The 14,216-nt window shown below is 44.0% G+C and overlaps 1 protein-coding gene across 4 annotated transcripts in view; it reads right to left on the bottom strand.

Moving 5' to 3' along the window:
* The window catches only part of pdm3 (POU-domain protein pdm3), a 201,238-nt gene that overhangs the window by 124,541 nt on the left and 62,481 nt on the right, over window positions 1-14,216 (bottom strand). Inside the window, exon 1 of one of the 4 annotated variants that reach the window (XM_076374324.1) lies at window positions 1,860-1,917. The exons of the other annotated variants lie outside the window; for them this stretch is intronic. The gene's annotated coding sequence lies outside the window, so the exon portion shown is untranslated. Of the gene's footprint in view, window positions 1-1,859; window positions 1,918-14,216 lie in introns of those variants that run through there. 4 annotated transcript variants of the gene reach the window in all.

Raw genomic sequence — 14,216 nt, 5'->3', positions numbered from 1 at the left:
ATAATTAATGAAGACAAGGGGGCAGGGTATTTTTTTAAATGAGAATAAAGAAGGCAGGATGAAATAAAAATTCCGCGGCCCGGTTACGCGTATAGTCCGAAAAGCCAAGGGAACGGAGTTCATAATTAATTTCTCGCGGTCTTAATTTTATCCAAAATTCTTAATCCGGTTTCGGCGAACCAGCGCAACCGAGTTAAACAATTTATCGGGGAGTTTAATGGATTCTATTTTGAGTGGCGACGTCAAGAAGAACAATCAAGGAAACGGTCGATGTACCAGGGTGCTACTGGTGAAAGCTGAACGATAAAAGGTTTACAGGACACGTCGTATGAATTTTTAAACGAGCCGCCTACCGCCGCGGGGACGTGATTTCGTGCCAAATTTGGTTCCAATCGGTCGGACGACGTGGCTACCAATCCCGCTCGCAATTTTCTACCCGCGTACCAGCATTAGCCACGCGATTGACACCGCTCATACAAATTTGCCTCCTTGTGAAAAAATTATGAAAGTCGTAAACTCCCATCATTCACTCTGCTAACCGGCAACAAGCGTGCTGAAATCTGGCTACTGATATGCAAATTCTCCATTGGACCATCCGTGAAAACGTTTTACCTGCTTCCTCTGTCCCTCTCTTTCTTACCCTACTTATTCTTTCCAACTATTATAATAATAAATAAATGTAATATTTGTTGATTTGTAATAAATTCAACAACAGTGAAATATAATCATGAATTTTCCTTTCCAATTTATATTTTAATGATTAATACACGCAAATATTTTTCAATAATATTTGGCATCGGTTGTCAATAATGTTTACACATTCAATAAAAGTTCTGTCGGAGCGCATGTATACGCGCGTTCAGGATTCTACTCGCAAAAAGAGAATGAACATTCGTTAAGTTATTAAAATTCGCTGTCAAATCCCGAACAACAATCAAGAAAGAAAAAAGGATGGGCGCAGATGGAACAGTTAATTCATCAATAAAACGACTGCGTCATTAGACGTATGTATGTTCATTAAAATTACATTTCGTCGCGAGTATCAGACCGAAACCCGAACAGTTTTTTAATTAAATTTAATTATATCACTGGCGGCGTTAATATTCTACGGGCGGGCGCCGATGCAAAATATCATCCAGATAAAGTCATTAAATGGGACTAATATGATTAAAATCTTTTTTTCGAAAAAAAAGGAGAGACGAGAGAAAAAAAGAAAAGAAAATGCATCATGTCAGCCGGCCTCGCCCGGCGAGATTGCAGTTGTAATGTATTGTGCAATATTTTCCGCTGTGGCACCGGCATTATCTCGACCTGTTTCATTTACTAATTAGTAACGCGATATCATGAGCGGTTTTTACAGACCTAAATGAGAAAGGAAATGAGCACGGAGCCAAGACCTTTGCCGTGCGTTTTGTTTCGAACGTGCAATTATCGTCGGCCGCCTGAATTTTTCCGGCATCCCGTAAACATTTTCAACGCGCCTACAAACGGCGGCTGACCTAAACTGCGATCCTGCTATCATTATGAGTGGGCTGCAGCTGTTACTATATTTATTTACTTATCTACGTGATTATACGATCACGGACACCTATAATTACGTCCAAATAAAATGCACACATTAAACCCCCCTATAGTGTTCGGTTTATCTGCGCATTAGATATATAATTAAAAAAAACTAGAAACACGTATGCCACTGATAATGATCTCTTTATACTTTTTCTCGTATTTAGACATGTCCCACGGAAAATGAGAATATATTCAAATGCTGAAAGAAATTAATGACGACAAATGATGAACAAGTGGATGAGGTAAGTAGCTTCATTATTTTAAAAAGAATCGTTAATAATAATGAAACTAACCTTGCTTTCGTACTTCTTTGACTTGTGCTGTTGGGGTGCACGAAGACCATCTTCTTGTTCACCGGGTACGCGTGATTGTTCTGGATATTTAACTTCACACAAACATTTAATTCGTTCAGAATGCCGTGATCAATCATTGTTGCAATTCGAAACTCTTATAACTCTTCGAAACTCTAATATTCACTGCACTAATTTTGTTCAATTCAGGAGCACCGAACAAACATCCCACCAAGGCTGCGGCCATTTTGGTTCATCGAACACGTGACTGAATATGGACTTTATAAGGATTTAAAGGGACTTCTTGATCGCGCCGTGGCGCTGCGATGCACTTTTGGCGGACAACATGGCTGAAGACGTTGTTTACACAGTGCTTTGTGCTCTTTAATTTTGTAAAATGTTTGTGGTAAAATTGCGCGGCGGAAGTTTTAAAGTGTAACAATCGATTGAGGAACTTGTCTGTCATCGATGCAACAAATTTTCTTTAAAAATCGAACTGAATTGTTTGTGTAAGAGCGACAGTTCTTGGAGACCATAAGCATTTGATAGGTATACACGTTCATTGGGTTTGTGCACTGCATCGATGCAGCCAAAGAAAACAAGTGGATGACGTGAGTATTAGCATTTTTAACAATTTTTTCCTTGCGCATGTTTACTTCTTGCTTAATTGTTCTATACACAATGAATATTCTATTTGTGACAAATATTTTGAAAGTTAACCTATAAAACACTTAGAGATATGTTAACAGCCATGATAAACTGATGAAATGTCTTTATACAATATTTTTGTTACAACTATTTCATTCGTTTGTTTTCTTTTAGTGTCTAATTGATTTAATTAATAATGTAGACCAGTTTTAAAATGTACTTCTATTCTTTCGTGAAAAAATTAATATTGTATTATATTTAGCGAAAGAAAAAGGTTTGCGATATTGCAGAATTGTATATAGTGCATACATCCCCAGGTATTAGGTAAAATATTTTTAATTTTCGGCACAGAAAAGTATTTCAGAAATCTAATTTTTCGCCGCGCGATATTAAACAGCAAATTCAAGAGTAGCGGCAAAGTCTCTTTCGATTTGTGTAACACTTTTATAGTCCGGCTCGTAAAAACGCATAAAGTCTTGTTAAAGTATATTCGGATGTTTATTCCATTTCATTTTTTATGCCCGTGAATGGTATAAATGCAGAAACATCCGCAGGCCAGCTATTACCGGGGAGCTTCATGCGCCATGTACTTTTGCGTTCGATTTTTATGTTCAATGCTTATTCGCCTTTATGTTTGTAAACCATTAATTAAGTTCGTTCAACACTAATTAATACGTGAAGAACGAAAGAAGTTGGTCTCAAATGATATGAATTCAATGATGGAAATTTTTAATTAATTTTTCACTGTTCCATAACGTATCATCATCCTTCTTGTTAATTAATCAAACATTAATTGCCACCATTTGCATTTTCGAAACCTCCGGCAGAAATAAAATCATTACTTTTTCCGAACGGTCTATTATCATTATTCGGAATAATACATCTCACAAGTGCTCGTATTTGCTTTCCCTTATTTCACATACAGCGAGCTACAAAAATTAATTTGTTCCCCAACAAAACTATAATGCAATCCCATTAATCGAAAAATCAATTTCGGATTATTAACTCGATCACAACGCACATTACAAACTGTACGTATTGAATCTATTTACACATTTCCAAAAGAGAACAGTAGAATTGAAATTCTCTTACATTAAAACCGAAGAGAATGCTAACTATGGTTAACGCTATTTAAAAATAAAAAACTATAGAAAAATCTATAGCCTGCTCATTACGAAATGATCAAATTCCTCGCAACGTTGTCCCGCGGCAATAGGAAGCGGTGATTAAACGCAACAAGTAAAATTCGATCCTCTATGAGGCGAGCTGTACGGCTAATTGGAGCGTAGTAAATAAATTATGTTCACTTGTAATGCGGTAGGATTATGTGGCGCGCAGTGTCGACTGATTACGGTTATTTTCGCGCTCGCGTAGATAACAGAAAGCGAGAGCCCCGGCAAGGTGTGTAATGTTACGCCATGGCGGCCGATCTTCCGGCCAATTATATTTTAGCTCATTACGTCACCCGGTTATTTGCAATAATTTTTCCGTTCCGTTCCTTTTATTTTTTTCTTCCTCTCTTTCCTCTCTTGTAGCAAGTGAAACGGCCACGGCTGCTTATCTATTATGTAAGTCGCAATTTGTCGGCCCGCGGAACGGGGCGCGCGCGCGCGCGCGCGACGAGAAGGCCTGCTTCTCCTTAATTCAATTATAAAAAGGTTAAATTATTGCGTGTAAATCAAAGCAGCCAGGAGCAGGCTGTGGCAGGACGCCACGGGATATCCCCAGCGATCGGTTCCAGGAAGTTTTTATTTATTCTAGAAACGCCGGTGCTTCGATTACACGCGGAGATTACGATCGGCCCTGTTGCGTGAACGTAATTACTCGTAACGAATGTAACTAGGAACATCGCATTAACGCCTCTTCCCGACCCGGTATCGTCTTTATATCTTACAATTTTACGAACCGTCCCGCCCGGCCGCCGCATTCTACCGCAAACTCGCTATCTGATATAGATATCGCCCGGTAACACAGGATGTTTCGTTCTCGCTTCGGGTTGCTGGGAGTTTCACCTACTGAATGCATTAATATTAGTTGAATAATATCTGTAATGCGCGGCGCGGAATTAATGGAACGAAATTCTTACCTTTTTCTTCTTTTCTTTTCTTTCGCGTTTTTCTCACTTGTGCTTTTTTTCTTCCTAAACGCCTACGAAACTTTCTAATTCCGTCGAGGAATGCAAGAAATTGTTTTATCCTAGGTCGATTCATAACAAGTTCTCCCCCCGTTTATTTTTTGAACGGTTCCCGCGAGCACCGGTGACTTTTACTCCGAACAATTTCTTAATTGATTAATGCGTCGAAAGTCGCGGAGATGTCGCGGCCGGCGGAACGTCTGATTACGGTCGATTTCCCTCGCGATCTATTTCACCGTAGTGTTTTTCGTCTGGTCTGTGTGATTTGCTCGCGTTTCTTTTCCATTATGCGGCGCGGCTACCCGTTTATCTTCGTTCTCGAATGTATAGATTGCGATAAGAATAATTGAAATTCAAAAATTCGTGTTTTAAATATTAGACAAATGTTCCGACGTCGGTCGACCGGAATAATTTTAGCTCGCACGGAATTCTTTCAATTTTGAACTGACTGCAAAATAAACTATCGATTTCCGTTTCCCCGCGAGTGCTCCGTTCACGCGACGCCCGTAAATAAGAAATTTTATATTATACAAGAAGATCGTTAAAAACGAAAGTGGCAATAATAACCCTGCGACATAATTACGCGTCTAATAAGTGTATCAATTCCTTTCGACTCCGCTGGAATTGAATAATTCCACGAAAATTACGGTTAATAGCACCGCGCCGGGCCCCGGTTAACCCCGGTAATTACACATCTTCATTCGTGGCCCGATACTTTTATACTTCGCATTTTCCTTCGGCCAATAAACGACACCCGGCGGACGCACACCAATAATTTTGATATCATTTAATGAATTGCCTGTTTCACTTTCAACCGGCAAAAAGTCCCCAGGCGTGAGTTCCTTTCACTCCTGTTTCTGAAAGCGGGATTGCAAAAGCATAAATTTACACGAGCATCCAGCAATAAGTTCCGAATTATTATTATTAAACCGCGATTATTCTCGGAAACAGGGGAACAAGAGGAGCAAGAGAAAAAAGGATAAATATAATGAAAAGTGTCATTACCAGGTTTCCCCGAAGCGGCGCCGCGTTGAAAGCAAAAGTCGATTGCCGGGGAGCGAGATCCTAATCGCGTGGCGTTGCGTGAACATAATTTCGCATTACGAACGGCTGCCTGACCCCGGGACCGAGCGTCGATGACATAACACGTAAAACAGTATCGGAACAGTTAACCGCGGCCACGTCCTCATCGAGCGAGCGAGCAAGCGAGCGAACGAGCGAACGCTACAGGCAGCCGCGAGCTGCTTATTTTTATTTGCGGCCGGAATATATTGCGTAAGTGCGCGCATTAACGGCGAAACGTCACGCGTTTTATTCTTACGTCCTTGTCCATTCACGCGGCGTCCCGCCGCGAGTACATTTCCGTAAATTAGCCGGGGCTAATTCATCGAACTGCATGCGCCGCGGCGGACAGCCGCGGACAGAGAGAAACAGAGCCACTAATTTTTGAATATTTCACACACCGGCCGACGCGACGATAAAAATCGATGTTAGCCTCGTTACCGGCCGGCTCTGCTGGCCGCTCGCTCTATCACGCGTTAATTGCTTTTTTCATTATACTTAAAAAGAAGGCGGTCATTATTTTTGCTCTTCCCCCGTTCATATATGTGTGCCCACGTATATACGTATATACGTATGTATATATATATTTTTTTTTTGCGTTCCGTTCGCCGAGGGAATTGAATTTTGCAAAATATTCTGTCGCGGCGGAGCAGTCGTGCTATAATTGTCGATGACGACGAAACGATGGAGGCTTTTAATATAGATTTTTTTTTTCGTCCGATGGATTAGTTGTTTCGAGAATGGGACTATTTACGTTGAATGTGGGCGGTAAATTTCGTTGTTAATTGGCTTGGCAAATGGATACGCGAAATAATAGATTACGGTAGTGTTTTATCTGATTTGCAATGTATAGACGTTTGATGATCAAACGTTAATCTTCTACTAACTACTCCCACAACCAACATCTTCCGACAGTTAAACAATTGAACCATTCGAAGCGTTCGAAAAATGATTTAATCCCTCGTCGTTCTCGAAACTCTCCTGATTACAAAATGACGTAAAACTATTCATCCCCGAGTCGTTAAAAGATCTACAAACGAGGATGCCGAGATTCAAAAGACAAGTTACGACAATTCGTAGTTGGCTCCGAAGTGTCCGAGATCCGAGTAACGAGGAATAACGTTCGAGGGAGTCGGCCGCCCTATTTTCCGCGAAGAAAAATGCGAATCCCTTCCAGTAGAAACTGGATTTCGTTGAATCGTCTGGCTCCCGGAGGATGGGGCCGCGCGGGCGGTGGGATCTCGGAGGCTTCCCGTCTCGACGAGAAGGCGCGGGGCATGAAGATCTGTTGAAAACTCAACTCCTTCTTTAATTAATTATGCAAATGGCCGCCGGGCACCATGCTTAAACTTTTCGTTCGAGACCTCCGCGCGCCACGGTAGCTCCGGCCACGGCGTTAATTATACACCGAATAATAACAATTATTACAATTACCGTGAGCCGCCCTGCTTGCCCGGCAACCTCCGACCCGGCGCAAGGAATACATTTACGCTTGGGGCGCGCCTTCTCCCTTTACCCCCCCCCCCCCCCTCCAGACCGCCCTTCTGTCTGTACACTTTCAGCTGCCAAGTGGCTAGCAATTTACTCGTGACACGTAGTTTCGGCCAGCGACTTCGCTCGGACTTTTCGTAATTGCCGGAATTGAAATGGAATGTAGTCGAGATCGGATTATCGGCCTTGATTATCGACAAATTACCCCTTCCACGGGAGACAATCGTTTGAAACGGGGGACGCGACATCGAGCAGTCGCTTAATTTTCTCTCGATTACGGCGGTGCATGCTGCGCCGAAAGTAATTTTATAATTGCACGTGCAGGCGCTCCAGATGTGACTGTAAAAGGTAGAGAACGTTAAGAAAACTGCACGCGTTCCTCTGTTTATCTAAAAGATCAGCTAAAGGAATGAATTCTGAGGGTAAATAACGTTTCGTTATTAAATGAGACATGTTTCTCTGTAATGTTAATTTAGCTACGCTTCCAATTAAGTAGTCTCTTCCCTCGGACAGGATGAGTCAGAGTGGCAAGCAATTCACTTATTCCGTGACATACATATTTTTAGCTTGACCGGCGGGCTCAGATTCTTTGAATCCACTTTGTTTCACTTAACTATACCCGGTGTTCCGATGTGTTCACAAAAGCGCGTCAAGAGAATCGTACCATCTTCTCATTATTACATTAATAGAGGATCGTCTAGGTTCTATAAAACTAAGCAGTGAATCGATCATCGCTCGAACTCATCGAATTCCTTTTTCATCTCTCAATCTAGCGTTTCAACGTATTTACAAAAATACATCAGGAAAATGATAAAATCTTCTATTATTCCATTAGCAGGCAATTACCAAGATTCTATAATACCAGCTAATCGATCATCACTCGAATCGCCAATCTTCCTCCCATCTCCGTGTTCCGCGGACATCCCGGCAACACCGTCGACCCGCACCCTAACCCTATATTTTTCCATTGATTCGTCCAGTATTCGTATCAGGGTCGAGGGTGGCTGAAGGGAGGGTCGAGATGCGGACGGTTAGGTGGGGGAGGTGGTAGAGACTGAAGAGACGGGGCGTGGAGGGGGGAGGCAAATGTAATTAATTATCCCAGTAATGACTCTGACTGATGAGCGGCTGGACAAGTCCGGCCAGGTCGAAATAGCGTAGAAGTGGTGACGGCCTCGAACTACCACCTCGGCCGACTTATTTCGATCAGCTCCCTCGCCTCAGTCGCCGTTTCCTGAGTGACCGGTTCCCGACAGTACTATGTATTCATTTTGCCAGTGATATACCGCTGGTCAGTGATGCAATCAGGCTTCTTCCTTTCCCCTCCCCTCCTCCGATGGTGTAAACGTATGACGGCTCGCATTCTTCGCCGCGGCTGCAATCGTAAAACCGTAATTAACTCCGAATGAATGGATCCGGTGAATTACGTCGCTTCTTCGCGATTTCCGTTCATTTTTTTTTCTCCGTTCCGCGTCGTTCCTCCGCGGAGATCTAATTTGTGGCCCGATCGAAATAGAATATTCATGTTCTTCGTTGCTCGGACTATTAGTTTCTCGGTTGGCCGAGTCTTAGGGATTAATTGAAAGTCTTCGTCGGCCGCGGGACGCTACGGTCGCGCCGTGGAATCGAATTGTTCCCCGGCCGGCCCGTCGAAACGTGTTCAAGGGCCGTTCATACCTGTTCCTGAAACACCACGCCGGAGAGACAACGAGAGAGTCACGGAGAGGGGCTGTGCATGACAAGGTAGATTTATTTTTTTTCACACCCCACGCCAGGACTCACCGGGGGCTGGACGAGGTGTTTTAATATTTTAATAGGACGCCGGAATGGCCGGTTTCGTGACTTGGCGTTTTATAATGATATTCTCCCCGCGTTTCGCTCCTACTGCCCAGGAGAAAATCAACGGCTCGGAATAACCCATTTCGCTGGCAACTCGTTCTATTCTCCTAAAATAACAGCAGCCCTTTACGGCCGTCAGCCGATCGGTGGCAGCGCGTTTCTTATGTACCGACGCCATTTTGCCACTGTTGCCGACGTCATTCGGCGACTGTAAAGCCTGATTAAAGCAATGATCGTTCACGGACAAATGAGGAACGATTAAACATTCCGGGCTTTATTAATGTTATTAGTATTTTTATGTGCTTCCGTTTCTGTGCGGTGTCCTCTTTGACATTGACGCGGGAAACATATAGACAATAAATATAACCATAATGAACGAATTATTATAATGCAGAATATACTTGTTGAAATTTCGTGTTATCTTCAGTGCAATGATATGTTGATAATGTAATTAGTTACGGTATATTTGTAAAATATTAATATCGTTATTTTGATTTTTTTAGCATAAATAGATAAATGTATTAAAGAAATGCAATTGAAAAAGATCGAAGCTAAATAATTTTAGTTTCCTTTCTTATAAAAATGGAAAATAGAAAATAGAATACCGTCGGTATATAATAATTTCTTGGGTATTGTCAATGTTATTAAGTTAAATGAACATTTTTTCGTGTTTCGATTGCTTTCACGGTCGAGGCAATCTATAACACAAGAAGATGGTATCGCGATTCCGATAGACGATCCGAGCTGAGTCATTCCACATCATCGTTACAGTTCTTCTTTCGCATTCATCCACGGACACCTTTCCGTCTCTCATTTCCTCGTTTCAATCAATCGCCGAGTCCAATTTCATTTCTTCCATTATCATCTCGCTGCGAAAGTCGATTGAGACGGAACAGCTAAGATCTAATTATCTTCCGACGAAATAACTGCACATCCGTCGGTATTTGTACTTTGTTAGCCGGGGGACAATATTAGGTTAGGCTAGCTTTAAATAATGCTCGTACCACTGGTACTCGTCTCTCGCGAACAATAAACCTCTCAACGATAAAATTTCGGTTGAAAATAAAAGAAACTTTATCGCGATCGTACCAACGTGAACCGTGTAATTAAAAATAACGGAAATATTTAAAATTCCAGTCTTAAGTAACCCACTCATAACAGAATAATTTCACGTTCGAGCGGAAGCGAATGCTTCCTCCATCAAATTAAATTAAACAAACCTTTTTTCCGAAAATAAAATCAATAATTCCCGTCCCGACGACAAATCCCATAATACCATTCTGAAAATATCCCGAACACCTTACATCAATTAATATAATGAAAGTATTATATAAATATTAATTAAACCCGTTACCGAATACAACAATAAACAAATTAATAAACGAAACACCGTTACCATTAATATTTCACCGTTCCGTTCGTATCATTTTATCATTTGCTCCCGACAACGTGAAAAAAGAAGGAACACAGGAAAGTAGAACGAGAAATCGATCGCTAATGAGAACATTTACCGGTACCCCGTCCGATCGCTTCGGCGGAACGAAAAACTGATCGACGGAATGGAAAAAAGGCCAGATCTTTCGCGAAGTAGGGGTGGGAAGGAATCGGTCGCGCGATCTCGCAATATTTTCCCGTCGAGCGATCGGATTCGGGGAGCGATGCGTTAGGTAAACAGCGAAGGCGCGTCCTCGTTTGTATCAGCGGACAGGACGGCTCGCAATTAATTGCAGGTAGGACTGTTAATGCCGCCTAATTTCGCGGAAGGACAGGAACGGTTCCGCTAGGGCGAGAATCACGATTCGTTAGCGAGCTCGCAATTTTTATCCGAACGTGTAAGTGAGGGGCGGCGCGGGGATGATCGAGGCTGGCGGAGGAGGAAGAGGAGAACGGGGCGGCGGTCGGGAGGATGCAGGGTGCCACGGCCGTTCGACCTGTCACCGTGTATTCGGGAAATATAACTGGATTTACGTCGCTCTATTATCTCTATCGCGAGGCGTCGCGTACTCTAACGGCGCCCCGGTAAAAATTCGCCCCGGCCCAGCGAAATTTCCGGTTCGATTTTTACATCGACAACGAACCGGCCGGCCGGCCGGCCGGGCTGGGCGGCCGCCGCGCGCGCCGCTGGAAAAAAAACGGCAACAACTTACGATTTATAATGCACAAGATAAAACGAATTAAAAGCCCGGTCCACGGTTGCAACGGGAAAAAAACGCGCGCACGCGAACGGAAAAAAAAAAATTCTCGACGAGTTGCATCGAAATAAAACTGCGGGACGAAACGCGTCGGGCGACCGGGGTGTAGAGGGGGAATCGCGAATTTTCTGGCGCGTATATACACCACCCAACCGCCATAATTACTCGAACGATAGACGTTTCATTTGAATTTTAATCAGAGTAAATTATTACGCGTTCCGTAACGAGGGTAATCTTCGTCCTTGCGGATTGATAGAGTGTCGCGGGGTGTAATGGAACCGCGGGTCCCGCGGGGGAAACGATCGAGGTTCTTTTTCGGTTTCCGGTGTGACGGGGTTTGTGCCAGAGTTATCCTCTTGACGCGGTGGTAGGGGATTTATGAAATTCGGATCTCTTTTTCTTGTGAAACTCGTTTCGTGGGATTAACCCCTTGCCTTTGGTGCTGGGAGTTCTGTAGCGACAGCTCCTGCAGCGATTACTCTATCACTGATAATTCGCTTGAAGAAGAATTTTATCTTTACGAATTTCTGTTTAACCCCTTGCTTGGTAATACCGTGTGAGACTCGTGAAGATTTTAAATAAAATGTATCAAATATAGATATCACTTAATTCTTGTGAATTCAAATGAAATGTTATTCATCTGTTATCAATTATTATATTTTAGAGCAAAAGTGGACGTAGAATGTGCATCGAATTTTTCTCTTTTTTCGATGAATTATTAATGATAAAGTTGTATTCATAGTTGAGGAATAAATCATAGAGCAACGGGTTAACACAAGAATAATTAATAATTACTACCGACGACGAAAATAGAAACGGACAATATTTCCATTCCCCTAATTCGATTCGAAATCTTCGATTGTAATAAACTTACGACCCTCGCGGAAGCATCACCAGCGCACAAACGCATTGTCCGCCGGCCAGCCATTCGATCTCAATAATCCCCGAAAACGCGGCCAGAAGTCAACCGGGTAGACAATGCCGGTGTGCCCCGAAAACGAGCGACACCGAAACAACCGATCGTTCGTCGAACGACGGAAGGAACGAGGCGCGGTGTGGGATGGGCGGGTCGGAAAAAAGAGGGGCAGGGGCGGCGCAAAAATTTCGAGTCGTCGTTCGGACTAGCCGCGCCATAGTCGGGGTATCCGATTGAAGCCAAATCACGGGAAAAAAAAGAAACGAACAAAAAAAAAAGGGAATCGTCGGGTTGGCGGAGGATGGGTGAGACGGACAGAGGGGCGGGGGTCGGCGGTGGGAGGGTGAATTCGAGCGGCCGGCGGATAGAACGCGGCGTGTTCGAACAGAGGTGGAAAGAAGTGGCGGGGGGGAGGGGGCACGGCGAGGGCAACCTTTTATAATCCGGCAAAATGCGAAACGCGCGCGCCATTTTAATCGAAATAGGTTTTTGCCCCGAAAAAAAGTTCGTATTTAGAGAGAACGAAATGAGTTCACCTCCGGCACGATGAAAGACCGATAAGCATAGCTGATTTATACGAGGGACGACCGAACCGAACCGAATCGAACCGAACAGTACCGATCCGATCCGAACCGAATCGAAATAGTTCTCCGTTCTCGTCCCATTCGTTTCCGAGGCATCCTTCTCTCCACCCCCGCGCGAGACGTCGCTGCGTTTACCCATCGCTATATACGATTCCGTGTACATTCCTACCCCCGACGTTTTCCGGCGTCTCACCCTACGCGCGGCTGGAAGTATACACGCGTAAAATGCGCGCGAGGCGTTTAAAAAAGGTGGAAAACGAGCGACACTGCGAAAAGGAGCGATACGCTCGTTCCGATTCGTAGAGGTTAACAATATCGAACATATCGCTCTCTGTCAGTAATTCAAACGAAAGTACGGACGGTTTTTCGTCGGACGATGCCGCCTTGCCGCACCTCGACCCTCCCGCCATCGGGAAAAACCGGGAATTGGAGGGACAGTAATTTCTGAGCCGGAATCAACACTTATTATGCCCGCGTCTATAGCCGCTGATAAACGGAACGGAGGGCGTGTGTAGTCGTATGTAAAAATACTGGGCAGAACGCTCGGGTCCGGGTTTTTTTCATTCGATTTCGCGAACACGAACTTCCGGATGAGTCCCTGATTTCGCGACGCGCGCGCGGAATGAGCGGATTGATTACCGAATGCGAGGGTTCACGGGAAGGAGGCAATTAGGTGGCTAACTGTTATTTTACCGGACGGAAACTGAAATTTACGAGCTCGGAGAAATGTTAATAAACACCTGTGTCAATAGCTTGTAATTATAAACGACAGAATCAAATGTTCTCTTGCTAATATTCAATTCAATTGCTGGAAAAAATAAGATACGAAACAGCGTATTATTTTATCATTTTCCACTTACGTGTATTCACGCTAACTTCGCAAAATCCCTCGCTAAAAGAATGAAGTTAAACAAAAAGCGAGAGAACCGACACTCCCGTTTACATTGTCGAAAGAACAGCATCCAGTAAATACAATATCCATCGTCGCGATGGGGTGAGAAGAAAAAGAGCGGCGCGTCCCGACGATATTTATGAAAATCAGCGCGCCGTTGTACGCGCCGTTCGGAGCGGGTTTTTTGCCGCGCGACGGCACGCCCCGCAGAAAAATGGCCAAAACGGTTGCATCCCCGGAGCTCATCCCCGTGAATTCATCGCGGCCGACCTTGGAGCCGGGATCGATCTTCATCGCGATCCCCTCGAAGGGCGCGAAAATAATAACAGGCCGACCAGCGTGCACCCCCGTTCATCCCCCGTCGAGTAAGTTTGGTCAGTCTGGCCGTTTTGTTTTACGTCCAACTGATTTTCGCATGGCACCGCAGTTACTCATTTAAAAATGGGGACGGCGATGGAACGAGCGGCCGGGGGTGGAAGAGGGCCGACGTTCTACAAAAGCGGCGACGTTACACGTATTTTTATCGGAGTTCCACACTCGCGGCGGTCGATTAAATATGCGCGGAAATTTACGTGCGGATTGTTCAAGAAATTTCGGGCGCC

The sequence above is a fragment of the Nomia melanderi genome, chromosome 1 (assembly GCF_051020985.1).
Source record: "Nomia melanderi isolate GNS246 chromosome 1, iyNomMela1, whole genome shotgun sequence".
Taxonomy (NCBI): Eukaryota; Metazoa; Arthropoda; class Insecta; order Hymenoptera; family Halictidae; genus Nomia; species Nomia melanderi.
This window is presented reverse-complemented; position numbering and strand designations above follow the sequence as displayed.